Source organism: Choloepus didactylus, chromosome 8, assembly GCF_015220235.1.
Source record: "Choloepus didactylus isolate mChoDid1 chromosome 8, mChoDid1.pri, whole genome shotgun sequence".
Classification (NCBI taxonomy): Eukaryota; Metazoa; Chordata; class Mammalia; order Pilosa; family Megalonychidae; genus Choloepus; species Choloepus didactylus.
In genome coordinates, this window is record NC_051314.1 from 67,303,109 (window position 1) to 67,315,295 (window position 12,187).

At 40.4% G+C, this 12,187-nt stretch overlaps 2 pseudogenes; both read right to left on the reverse strand.

Moving 5' to 3' along the window:
• Positions 1-3,731: 3,731 nt before the first annotated feature.
• On the reverse strand, positions 3,732-4,820 carry LOC119542662 (annotated as a pseudogene).
• Positions 4,821-6,425: 1,605 nt separating this feature from the next.
• Positions 6,426-8,434, reverse strand: LOC119542292 (annotated as a pseudogene).
• Positions 8,435-12,187: the final 3,753 nt, after the last annotated feature.

Genomic DNA, 12,187 nt, shown 5'->3' on the forward strand with positions numbered 1-12,187 from the left:
CCGTGACGGATGGTTGAGTCCTGGGCACTTGCAGGCCTGTGTGGAGAGGAGCTCTCACTTCACTTGAGCAACCTTCAGTTTAAGTTCTCTGCCCCCTCGACCTGCTAAGACTGAAGTCTGTGCCAAAATAAAACTGTGAGTTTTCACGTTATTTCTAGGGACTCTCTAGTTTCCTCAGTCCCCCTGAAATCAGCAAGCATGGCCATAATCCATAAAAATGCAGGACCCTGGTACAGACCCAGGCTGGGAAAGGTATCCTACACCTGAGAAGAAATACGGGCTGCCTCGGGAGAGCTCTCTCTGGTGTAACTGCTTTTTGGGGCGGGGGAGGGGGTTGGGGATCTCAGTAAATGCAGCTCTGGGGCCCACCACCCTCTGTCACAGGCAGTCCACAGAACCTGCTAGTGACAGCATGCTTGAACTTAGCCTGAGATTCACGGACTGTGTCTGCCCTTCAAGTTGAGATGTATTTAAGCCCAAGATGACTCCAAAAGGCCCACAGGCTGGAGGTCCAGGCCCGTTCGCCCCGGGGGTTCCGGTGATAATTCCCTCCTGGTGCCTTAAGTCTGAGGAGCTCCCCCATTTCCCTGTCCAGGCCTGTCCACGGAAGGGGCTGCAACCTTCCATTTAAATGAGAACTACTTTTGGGAATGAAGACCTGCTCATTTGTCCAACATAGCCAGCGTCTGCATACTTCTGTTTTAAGGCAATGTTATCCTTCCATCCATCAGATGGAACAGACCTAGGACATCTAGAAGAAAAAAGAAATTAAGTGCTTTCTTTGGAAACAACCAAGGTCTGCTTCCCCACCACCTCCCACTAAAACAAACCAGCTCTTCTTTTTTTTTAAGGGCACAATAGTTTCTTTTTAAAAATCCTTCCATACTGATGATGTCGACCAGCACACACATCGTGATGGCTTTTCTCTGGGGTAACATCGCAGCGTATTTGTGTTCTGAAGTGCTCCAATACGACCAAGAACATTTGAGTAATGAAGACCTTGGGTGCAAAGAGGTGTTACTAATTCTGGTGTTCTACCTCACAAAATTAATAAAAGCCCCTTATGAATCAGTGGCTTTATAATGTAATGCAGTTATGAAGAACAAAAGTTTCTCTTAGAAGTGAGCAGTGTGAACTTATACTTCCTTGTACTTTAATCTTTAGTTTTATAATTTAAGCTACGTCCCTCCTGGCTAATGCGCAATCATGCAAGACCTCAGATAATTTCCATGCTACCATTGTACAAGTTTAGTGATTTTCTTAAAAAACAAAACAACAAAACAAAACTTCAAACCACTATCAAAATAGACAAATAAAAGTGATTCACAAATCATTTGAAAAACATAGTGCTTATTTGTCCAATATAGACTCAAAACTTTAAAGTAAAAGCTATAGTCTCCAAACTCCTGGAATAAAACTAACATTTTTATGCATATGAGTTTTGTTTATAAACTGAATTTTGCAATCAAGAAGAGAAAGTTAACTTTTAGAGGATGATGTATTTTGTTACAGTTATGCATATTTGTAGATAAAGCTACATGATGTCCAATCTGGCTCTAAGGTATGAAATTTTGACCAAGAGTCAAAATGATGATAATATAGCCTTAAAAATATAACCCATATCAGGTTACTTTTTAGAAGTTAAATGTGCTGTTGAGTATTTATTTCAATAAACTTTTAGTTTTTGACTATCTGCAAACTGACCTAATCAATGTGACACACCAGTATTTCAAACTGACCTCTTTATTTCCAGATTACCATTTCAGTACCAAGGGATTTCTGAGGCAGCATAAATTTGACTTCATAAAAACAGAGGATACAGTAAACTTTCAGTTAAAATTTTTTAAATCTGTAAACTCAAGGATTACACTATTTAGCTCACCAACTACAAAAACATAGAGATTTTGGCATTTCAAGGGCTTTTTAAATCAAGCTGCTTTTGAATCCTTTTGCTATTTATCAGCCATTTGTATTTTCCTTATAATAAAAGAATAAATAAAAAATAATTTTTAAGGCCAAATGTCCTGGAGGCTTATCAATACTATTTTTAAAATGTAGTATAAATCAATCATCTTTTCCTTCAGTATTTGGAATAGTAGAAATTATTTCTAGTTCCTCCTTAGATCAATCAATACTACTTTTCATCATGTATAACACTGAATTTTATAGATGATTTTTTATTAAGTAAATGAGTGAATCACAGTGGAGTCTCAATCAGTTAACAGTATCGGTCCATTAAAAAAAATCACACTGAACATTAAAATCTTCAAGCTAAAAAAACAAAACAAAACAAAAAATCTCTAAGAACTAAAACCAAGTGTGTATTGCCACTGATTCTGTACTTGTATTCCCTGATTGATCAGATTCCTCTTCTCCATTTTATAAGACATATTTGCTTAAATCTTTAGGCTAAGTTTTCAGGACACTTGAATGCTACTGTAGCATCTAAGGGAATAGAGTGGCACCACTTCCTTCCCCAAGAGACTTCAATCTGAGATGACCATTGAGTCCCACTTCTCTGTTCTTGCCAGCATTTTTTCAGAGATTATGCTTGCTGTGCAAACTGATGACAACTAATCCCCACCCCCACCCTCAGCAAATATGAGGTTGCCATTAGTTTGTTGTTATATGCACTGACCTTTCATTCTTTCAATCATAAAGTTGTGGCTTACTTAAAAAAAAATTGAAGGAGAAGAAATGATTCTAAAGGCACAAAGTAGCATAGCTGCTGTAGTTGGAGTTTGTAAACAGAGAATAGGTTGAATTTAGGTATTCCCAATTTATAAGAGTAAAAAGGCATCCACAGCAGGCTTTTACCTAGCCAGCTTCTTTGAGATCTTTCATGGATTTTGAGGTCTACAAAGTATGCACTGAAATACCCATACTTCAAAAAACAATAAGGTAAATAGTATAGTCATTATTCCAAAAGTTACAATGGTAGTGTAGGCATACATAGTATAATTTAGTTGCAATGTATGATACTGTTTTTACATCTGGCATTATGCAAAATACCAGAAATGGATTGACTTTTATAAAGAGGGTTTATTTGGCTACAAATTTACAGTTCTACAGCTATAAAACTGTCCAACTAAGGCATGAACAAGAAGATACCTTCAGTGAAGAATGAACGATGGTGTCTGGAAAACCTCTGTTAGCTGGAAAGGCACATGGCTGGCGTCTGCTCTGGGGTTGTGGTTTCAAAATGGCTTTTTCCAAAACATCCCTGGGCTTGTCTCTCCTAGCTTCTCTGGAGCAAACTCTGGGCTAGCATCTCCAAAGCAGTCAGCTTCCAAGTGTCTCTCCAAAAGTCTCTCTCGGCTGCAGCACCGAGCTCCTTCTGTCTGTGAGCTCTTATAGGACTCTAGTGATTTAATTAAGACCCACACCGAATGGGCAGGGCCACATCTCCATGAAAATAATCTAATCAAAGGTATTACCCACAGCTGGGTGAGTCACATCTCCATGGAAACACTCAATGAAAAGTTTCCACCCAAAAAGTTTGAGTTAAAAGATCATGGCTCTTTTGGGAGGACCTGATATATCCAAACTGGCACAACCATATTAACTGTTTCTTTCCTCCATAATTATATATGCAGCTGAGTTTCATTTGAACACAAAACCCTCCTTGTACCATTATTGATAGTTGTCAATAGGTCTTTGAAAGCAGTTTTTATTCAGCTGTAGAAATTATACTCGAACTGAAAAAAAGTCCATAATTCAATGTCCATTCATTAAATGCTGTCGTATTTTTGAAGAGTTTCTTCCAATTTCTGGGTCACTTGTTAGAAAAATATTATTTGTTGTAAGAAATGCTACATCTGTGATTTAAAGTTTCTTACTTGAATTTGATGGGAGTGGTGAATTGCAGCCAAATTGACAAAAGAAAGAGTGTTATAGAGATCTTCAATGCCATCAGCCTTTTGAACCTCCATTCTCCCTTCTTCCACAACACCTACTCTCCTTTACTTTCATAAGAGCTCCTTTTTGCACGTGAATGCTATCTAGAAAGTTGGCCAGGTGCCCCAGCTTACAGTGCTAGTGGGTCCATGACTGGGCCCGGGTCCTGCCTGGGCTGCTCCCTGAAGAGCTTGCTGATAGTGTTGTAGGCATCTCTGGTGAAGGCGATGGCCTGGTTCAGGCCCACCGAGAAGGCTGGCTGCTCCAGCTCAATGCCTGGCTGAGGCTGCAGAAGTACTGGCCCACCTTCTGATACTCCTCTTGAAGCCCGTCACCTGCTTGCGTCCTAACTTGTTGGAGTTATGGTTGAGCTGCCGTGAGCTGTCGTCCATCTTCTAAATGAAACACCTGAAGCCGTAGATCTTACTCTCCACCTCCTCCAGGTTGAGGGCGGCAGCAGGGAGCATGCTCAGGGACAGGAAGAAGTTGGCACCCACCATCTCATTCTCCTCTGCCTTCCTCTTGCCCTGCTTTCAGGCCCTCTCATCAGTGCCACTGGGTCACGTCAGGAAGTGCTGGAAGATGTCAAACTGCGCCAGCACCAGGTGACCATGTGGTTCATCCACCAGATCAGGCCCTTCCTGTGCTTGGAGACAACGTCCTCTTTGAAGCAGCCTGCGGCTTGCTTCTCAGGCAGATGGGACACAAAGGTGTTGGGGAACTTCCTGGCCAGTCAAAATACTTGTAGTGCCGGTATACTACAAGTGGCCTGAAGCAGCTGGGCACCAGCTTTAGGAGATGTAGCTCTTCATGCCCTTGAACTCAGTCTGCTTGGTGGGGTTGTAGATGGATTTAAGTCCTCTTCCTCCCTCCCTATGCCCAGAGAGACGTGGGGTTACAAGATTTCCTTCCATGATGCCCATGGGGCAGATCCGAAGGAGCCCCCTATGGAGAGGGCTTTGTTGGCTTTGTTGGCTTCTGTGGGACACTGCTACCTCTTCCTGCCTTTGGGTACTCATAGATGGGTGATTCCACCAAATGACTTTGAAATAAAATTCTTCAACCTGGAATGTGAATTCCTGAGACATGAATTGCATTCTGAGTATGGCTTTCTCTGCCTCACATGGAAACACTGGTGGCCCGCCATGGACCCTTCCGTGCCTCCCTTGGGAGCTGGGCACAAGAATCTTGGCACTTTCAAACATCCATGCTCCTATATTGTCAAGAGCTCTACCACATATTTGAACCTCTCCTGGATCAAACACAATCCAGACTGTCACCCAGCCCAAACAGACTGCCAGCTTGGCCTCCAACGAGGATGGGTTCCCTGCCCTCTCCCTTCCCCACCTGCTCCCACCCAAGCAGCAGGAACAATGCTACTGTGGAACTAAGTACCTGTGGTGTCAGAAGCCACCGGCATGCCAACATCTGGTCCCGGATGACATGCAGGGCACAGTGAGAAATGAGTGCTTGGAGCCTTGCCACCGGCAGCCTGCCAACCACACAACCTGGCAAAGGCACCTGTCCACTCGGGAGTGGCCTGAAGCAGCTGCCAAGAGGCTATGTAGGCCCTACTTGGCCAAGATCTCTGGGGCTTCTCAGTGCTCTGCCCTGGCCTGGTTCCCAGGTGGGGGTGGGGGTAGAAGCAGGACTGCCACAATTGAGGCACTCTGGGCTGAGGAAGCCCATCTGAGCCCCTCTAAGGGCCCAAAGGCCTTTCCTCCTTATCAAAATGAGTTGAGGTCTGCAAAATACCCCAGGCTGCCCCAGACCTACAACTGCCAACACACACATGCACACACTTTCCTGGGGTCTTATATTTGAAGGCCCTCATACTCGAAAGGGCAGGGAGGTACCCCTGGACGTAGCTGGCCTGCTCAAGCTCTTCCCAAATGAGAGGGCGCTGGGCACAATGTGACTTGACCTGGCCCAGGGCCTTGAACTCCCTCCCAGCTATGACTCAGGTCTTGGGAGAATCTTCCCCAAATCTCTGTTCTTCCTCTTACAACAAGAACCGTGGTGAAGGGAGACCCTGCTTTCCTGCGACATCACCAGCCAGTGGGGCCTGGGTCCTTGGAGCAGGATGGGGAGAAGCAGAAGGGAAAGGGAGGAGGAAGGGAGGAGGAGTCTTGGGGATGCCAGGCTAAGTAGAAAGTTTGCTACGTCTGCCCTGGGGGACATTGTGGGTCTGAGAAAGTGTTTCCCACAATTTTCCATCTGGTATTCCCCATGGAGGAAAACAGAATGCACTTTCTTGGTGAGCATTTTCCCTAACATTGTTGGGATATTTCTGATTTTGATTCTGTCTCTTTGCTATTGGTCTGTTGAGAGCTGCTATTTATTCTTGAGTCAGTTTAGGTAAGTTGTGCATTTCTAGGAATTACTCCACTTCATTCTAGGTTGTCTGTTGGCCTACAATTGCTCATAATATCCTCTTTTTTTAATTTAAGAAAGTTTATTATTTACTTCAGGAATATGACAATTTATACAATCAGAATTTCTTTGTTTATTCTTTAACCATGTTTTAGCCTTTAACATTTGTTTCTTTGACAGTTATATAGGCAGTTTAGAAAATTTAACTTTATGCCTTAAGAGTACAGACAGCCAACTTAGATTAAGAGAAACAAGAAAAAAACAGAGTAAAGATACTCAGTAGATTTTACTTAGATCCATTCATTTAGCATCGATGCAAAACACTTTACAAAAGTGAGCATATACCAAATTTTAAAGCTGATAATCTTAATTGGATTCAGTAACTGAATAAATGGTTAGACAGTTTTCATTGTATATGCTTTGGGGACACGTGTTTCATTCCTTACTGATATGCTTAGCATTAATATATCAATAATTTGTTTTGCTAGGAACAGGGAAGATAATTATAGAAAGGAGCAGTGATGGAGAACAGACGTATGACAAGTTATGATAAACAGCTAACTCCTGAAGAGGCCTAAATGGCAAGCCATGGAACAGGTGAGTAAGTATAATGCTTATTAATCTAAAAAAAATAGAAAATATTATAAAAATAGAAGGAGTAGAAGACCCTAGACAAGTTAAAAATACAGAAAAATTTTAAGCAAAGTTATTTGAATCAGGCAATATTTAATATATCAAATATTAATCTTAATAACTAGGTATAAAGTCACTGAAATCCAGGACACTGTGTCAAAGGGCAGCAGACCTCTGACCTCCCAGAGTCCTTTGCCATGGTTAGCGTTCTCTGATTACACAGTCCCAGACACCCTGGTTACAACAGTACTTGTTTATTATCGATAATAAAAAAATAACCATTCTCTAAATGATTACACAGTCAATAAAATTAAGGATTTGAGTAACTGTGATTTCTTTAAGGATGACTTGCAATTTCTGCCTGTTTCACAAATGTTTATCTTGTTCTGCTTCTACTCCTTCACTCTCTGTGTCACTTGGTAGGATCCACAGTTAGTAACTACCAGTTATTGTTTTAAGGATTCATCAGTTCTTGTTAATCTTGATGCTTTCTCAAGTTCTTCACCCTCCTTCATTAGTGCTTCTTTGGTCCCAGGTAAAGAATCCAAAGAATCGGGGATTATTTCATCTGGAGAATGAAGTATTTGTGATGTTTCTTCTGTCCTTTCTGTCAAGTTGTCTCCATGAAGTCTGGCACACCTTGAGCAGATGGTGTAGGACAGTTGATGGATTCAAAAGAATCTTGAGAGAGCATTGCTGCCAGAAGTTGCTTATGACGTTGCTGCTGCTGTTTTAACGCTTTAGTCTTAGGCTCCATCTTTAAGCTTCCTGCAAGACTAGCGCTACTATCTTCACTTTCCCATTGTTCATTTTTTCTTATTGGAATGGGGGGCTGTAGCATTTCAGCAGCTAGTGGATCAGCATCATTTTTTTCCCTGACCAATCCATTGTCCAATCACATGAGGTCTCAGAAGAGATTAATTAAAAGCCCACTGTTCCCTTATTGAGTTCATCTGAAATTGCAATACTTGGAGAGATTCTCAAGGGCTTTCCACAGGTTCTTGCTCTCTTCAAGGATGTGGTTCAGTTTATCAAAATCACTGCTTTATGGTACAGAGTGCCAGTTCCATTTAGGACATGCTACTGACCTTGGTAATGATTTGGATTCTGGTGATGGTGGAGAAATATCAGACACAGCAAGATCACTTTTCAACTATTTAGGCTTCTTTGCATTTAGTTGCCAACGTTCATCATAACTTCTGAAATACCCTCTTTTTCCTTTATTTTCTGATGTTTCACTTTCTGCCCAGAGAGCTGCAGATCCTGGCAAAGTTCTTGGAAGTTGTCCAAGCCTTCCTTGTTTATTCTGAAGATGGTCAAAGAAAAATGGGATTGGCTAGTCAGGAGTCTTAGTTATTAACTTGGTCATTAATTCCTTGCAGAAGACCTGGAGTTTGCTTGTGGAAGAGGCTTCAAACCATAATATTCTCTTACCCTTTCATTTCTGATTTTAGTTATCAGTGTCCTCTCTCCTTTTTCCTTTGTCAGTCTAGCTAAGAGCTTGTCAATTTTATTGAATTCTCGAAGACCCAGTTTTGGTTTTATTGATTTTTTTTTCAGTTCTCTAGGTCATTTATTTCTGTTCTAATCTTTATTATAATTTCCTTCCTTTGGCTCCCTTTGGGTTTCATTTGCTTTTTCTTTTTCTAGTTCCTCTAGGTCTAGGGTTAGGTTTCTGATTTGAGATCTTTCTTCCTTTATAATGTAAGCATTTATAACTATAAATTTCTCTCTGAGGACTGCCTTTGCTATATCCCATCAGTTTTGGTATGTGTGTTCTTTTTTCATTCACCTCAAGAAATTTCTTAATTTTCCTTGTGATTTCTTCTTTGACTTGGTTGCTCTGGTGGTTTGGAGCTGTGTGTATCCCAGAAACACGTTTTTAAACTTATTCCATTCCTGTGGGTGTGAACCCATCCTAAGTAGGACCTTTGGATAAGGTTACTTCAGTTAAGGTGTGGTCCACCTCAATCAGGATGGGTCTTAATCCTATTACTGGAGTCCTTTATAATTAGAATAAAATTCATACAGATAGGGCAAGAAAGCTACAGGAATCAAGCTGAAATCCAATGGAGCCCAGTAGAGAATGGAGATGCTAGCAGAGGCCTCCTGTGCATTGCCATATGACAGAGAAAACAAGGACCAAGTCCAGCTCCAGAATGCCAGTCTTGGGGAAGAATGCATTGCATTAATGATGGCTTGATCTGGACTTTTTCCTGGTCCCCAAACCATGAGCCATTAAATTCCCATTGTTTAAGCAGTATCTTTGCATGGTATTTTGAGCAGCTTAGGAAACCAAAACAGTTGTTTAAGAATATATTGTTAAATTTCCACATATGTGTTAATTTTCCAGTTCCCTGTTATTGATTTCTAGCTTCATTCCATTGTGCTCACAGAAGATTCTTTGCATGATTTCATACTTTTAAATTTACTGAGACTTGTTTCGTAACCTAAAATATGGTCTGTCCTATGTGCACATCAGAATAATGTGTATTCTACTGTCATTAGGTCAAGTGTTCTATATATGTCTACTTGGTTTACAGTATTTTTTAAAGTCCTCTATTATCTTATTATTTTTGGTATGGAAGTCCTATCCATTATGGAAAGAGATGTATTGAAGTCTCTTGCTGTTAATGTGAACTATTTCTTCCTTCAAATCCATCATTTTTGCTTAAAATATTTTGGGGCTCTGTTGTTAGCTGCATATGTTCATAATTGTCAAATCTTGTTGAATTTACCCTTTTATCAGTAATCAATCTACTCGTCTTTGAATTTAAGGTGAGTCTCTTGAAAACAGCATATAGTTTGGCCAGGCTTTTTATCTGATCTCTAACTTTGGACTACAGAGTTTAACCTATTTAAAGTCACTAATGATAATGCAAGACTGTCTTCTGCCATTTGCTTTTTGGTCATGTACTTTTTTATCCCTCAATTCTTGCATTAATGTCTACTTTCATATTTATTTGTTTTTTTGTAGTGTACCATTTTGAATCCCTTCTCATTTCCTTCTGTATATATTTTTCAGATATTTCATTTGTAGTTACCAAGGGGCTTAAATTTAGCATCTATAACTGTTTTCTTTGATACCAACTTAACTTCAATAGCTTACACAAGCTGTGTTCCTATTTCCCTGTCATCCCACTTTTATGTAGTTCATGTCACAAATGACATCTTTATTCATTATGAGTCCAAAACCATTGACTTACCATTACTTTTCATCTGAAATCCTGTAGGAAGTAAAAACTGGAGTTACAAATAAAAAGTACCTTAGCACGGCATTTATATTTGCCCATTAGCTCCCTTTACCAGAGATCTGTATTTCTTCATGTAGCTTTGGTCTATTGTCTAATGTCCTTTCCTTCCAACCTGAAGACTTCCCTTTAGCATTGCTATTAGGACTGGTCTAGTGGTGACAAACTCTTTCAGATTTTGTTCATATGTGTCTTGATATTTCCTAATTTTTGAAAGACAATTTTACTGTATATAGGATTCTTGGTCGACAATTTTTCCTTTTAGGACTTAAAATATGTCATCCTATTGCCTCCTTGGTTTCTGATGAGAAATTGGCCCTTAATCATATTAAGGCTCTTTTGTACATGACACATTGCCTCTCTCTTGCTTTCAGAATCCTCTTTTTATCTTTGGCATTTGAGTTTTTTTTTTTTTTTTTTAATGTCCTGTGTGGGTCTATTTGGGTTTATCCTGTTTGGAGTTGGTTTAGATTCTCTTTCTTCTTCTCTGGGATTCCTATAATAAATATGTTGGTATGCTTGATGGCATCCCATAGGTCTATTAGATTCTGTTTGTTTTTCTTCATTCTTTTTTCTCTTTGCTCCTCAGACTGAATGATTTTAATGGTTTTGCATTCAGGTTCACCGATTCTTTTTTCTGCTGACTCCAATCTGCTGTTGACCTCCTTAGGAACTTTTTATTTCTATTACTTGGGTCTTTAGCTCTGTTTTCATGATTTCTGCATCTTTACTGTTACCTTTTTTTTTTTTTTGTTTATCTGTCATTTTCCTTTAGTTTTTTGTCCTTGTTTTTCTTCGTTCTTTGTGTATATTTAGAACATTTTAAAAAAGTCTTTGTCTGGTATGTCCCAAGTCTGGTCCTATTCGTTGATGGTTTCTAAAGATTTTCCTGCTTATTTGCCCAAGCCATCGTTTCTTGTGTTTGTTTTGTAATCTTTGTTTCAACTTGTACATTTTAATATTTTAATGTGTTATTTGTTGCATTTAGTCACTGAGGTGTCTGTTCCTTAAGCTTGTAACCAGCTGGTGTCATGTCAGAGATTTTCTAACTTCCAGGACCTTACAGAAAAACAAACAAACAAACAAACACTTTTCCCAGTCTTTGTAGACTGGCCTGTGTGAGTTCTATCAGAGTTTAGCTCTCCTAATAAATCAGCCCAAGGTAAAAGCTTAGGGTCCTCCCTGGTCTTTTCTTGTCCTCAGTATGCACAGGTGGCCTTAGGAATATCAGTTACATAGCTCTAAATGTCCCTCTTCCCTAGAAAACTGCTCCCTGATGATTCCAGCACCACATTCTATGTTCCATAGTCAGCAATCCTTCACCCCAGATTGCCGTGAAGTGACTGTGCTCTCAGAAGATACAGGACAGCAAGCTTGCTAAGAGTGTCCTGGTTCAGTCCCTAAAGTCATCACCAGACAGACAGGCACAGACATAAATGCATCCAGTAATATGTATGAGGGTTACTCTGCTCCCTCCAGAATGAGTACCAGGGACCCACAATGGGAGTGCAGGCTGGCTTTGTGCCAAGTTTCTGTGGGGATGGAAAAGGGACTACATCACAAGATCCCTCCTCCTTTTAAATATTTTGAAACAATTTCAGCCTTACAGGAGTTGCAAAAATACAAAACCCATAAAGAGAATGCCAGTATAGGCCCATCCAGATACCCAGATCCACAAACTTTAACATTTTGCCTCATTTGCTCTTCTTTTCTTCCCTCCCTCCATCCTTCCTTATTCCTTCCTATCCATTTATCTTTATTGGCTTATGGTTTTGAGGCCAGAAGCAGTACAAAATTGAGGTGTCAGCAAGATGATGTTTTCTTTTTGAAGATGGTGGCTTTCTGGGGCTAGCTGCTGGCAATCCTTGGTCCTTGGCTTTCTGTCCCATGGCAGTACATGGTGGAATCTTCTATCTCTTTCATGTCCACAGACTTGCAGCTTCTTGCTGCTCCCTACGGCATCCTCCCATGTCCAGTTTCCTTTGCTTATAAGGACTTCAGACATATTGGATTAAGGCCTGCCCTCATTCAAC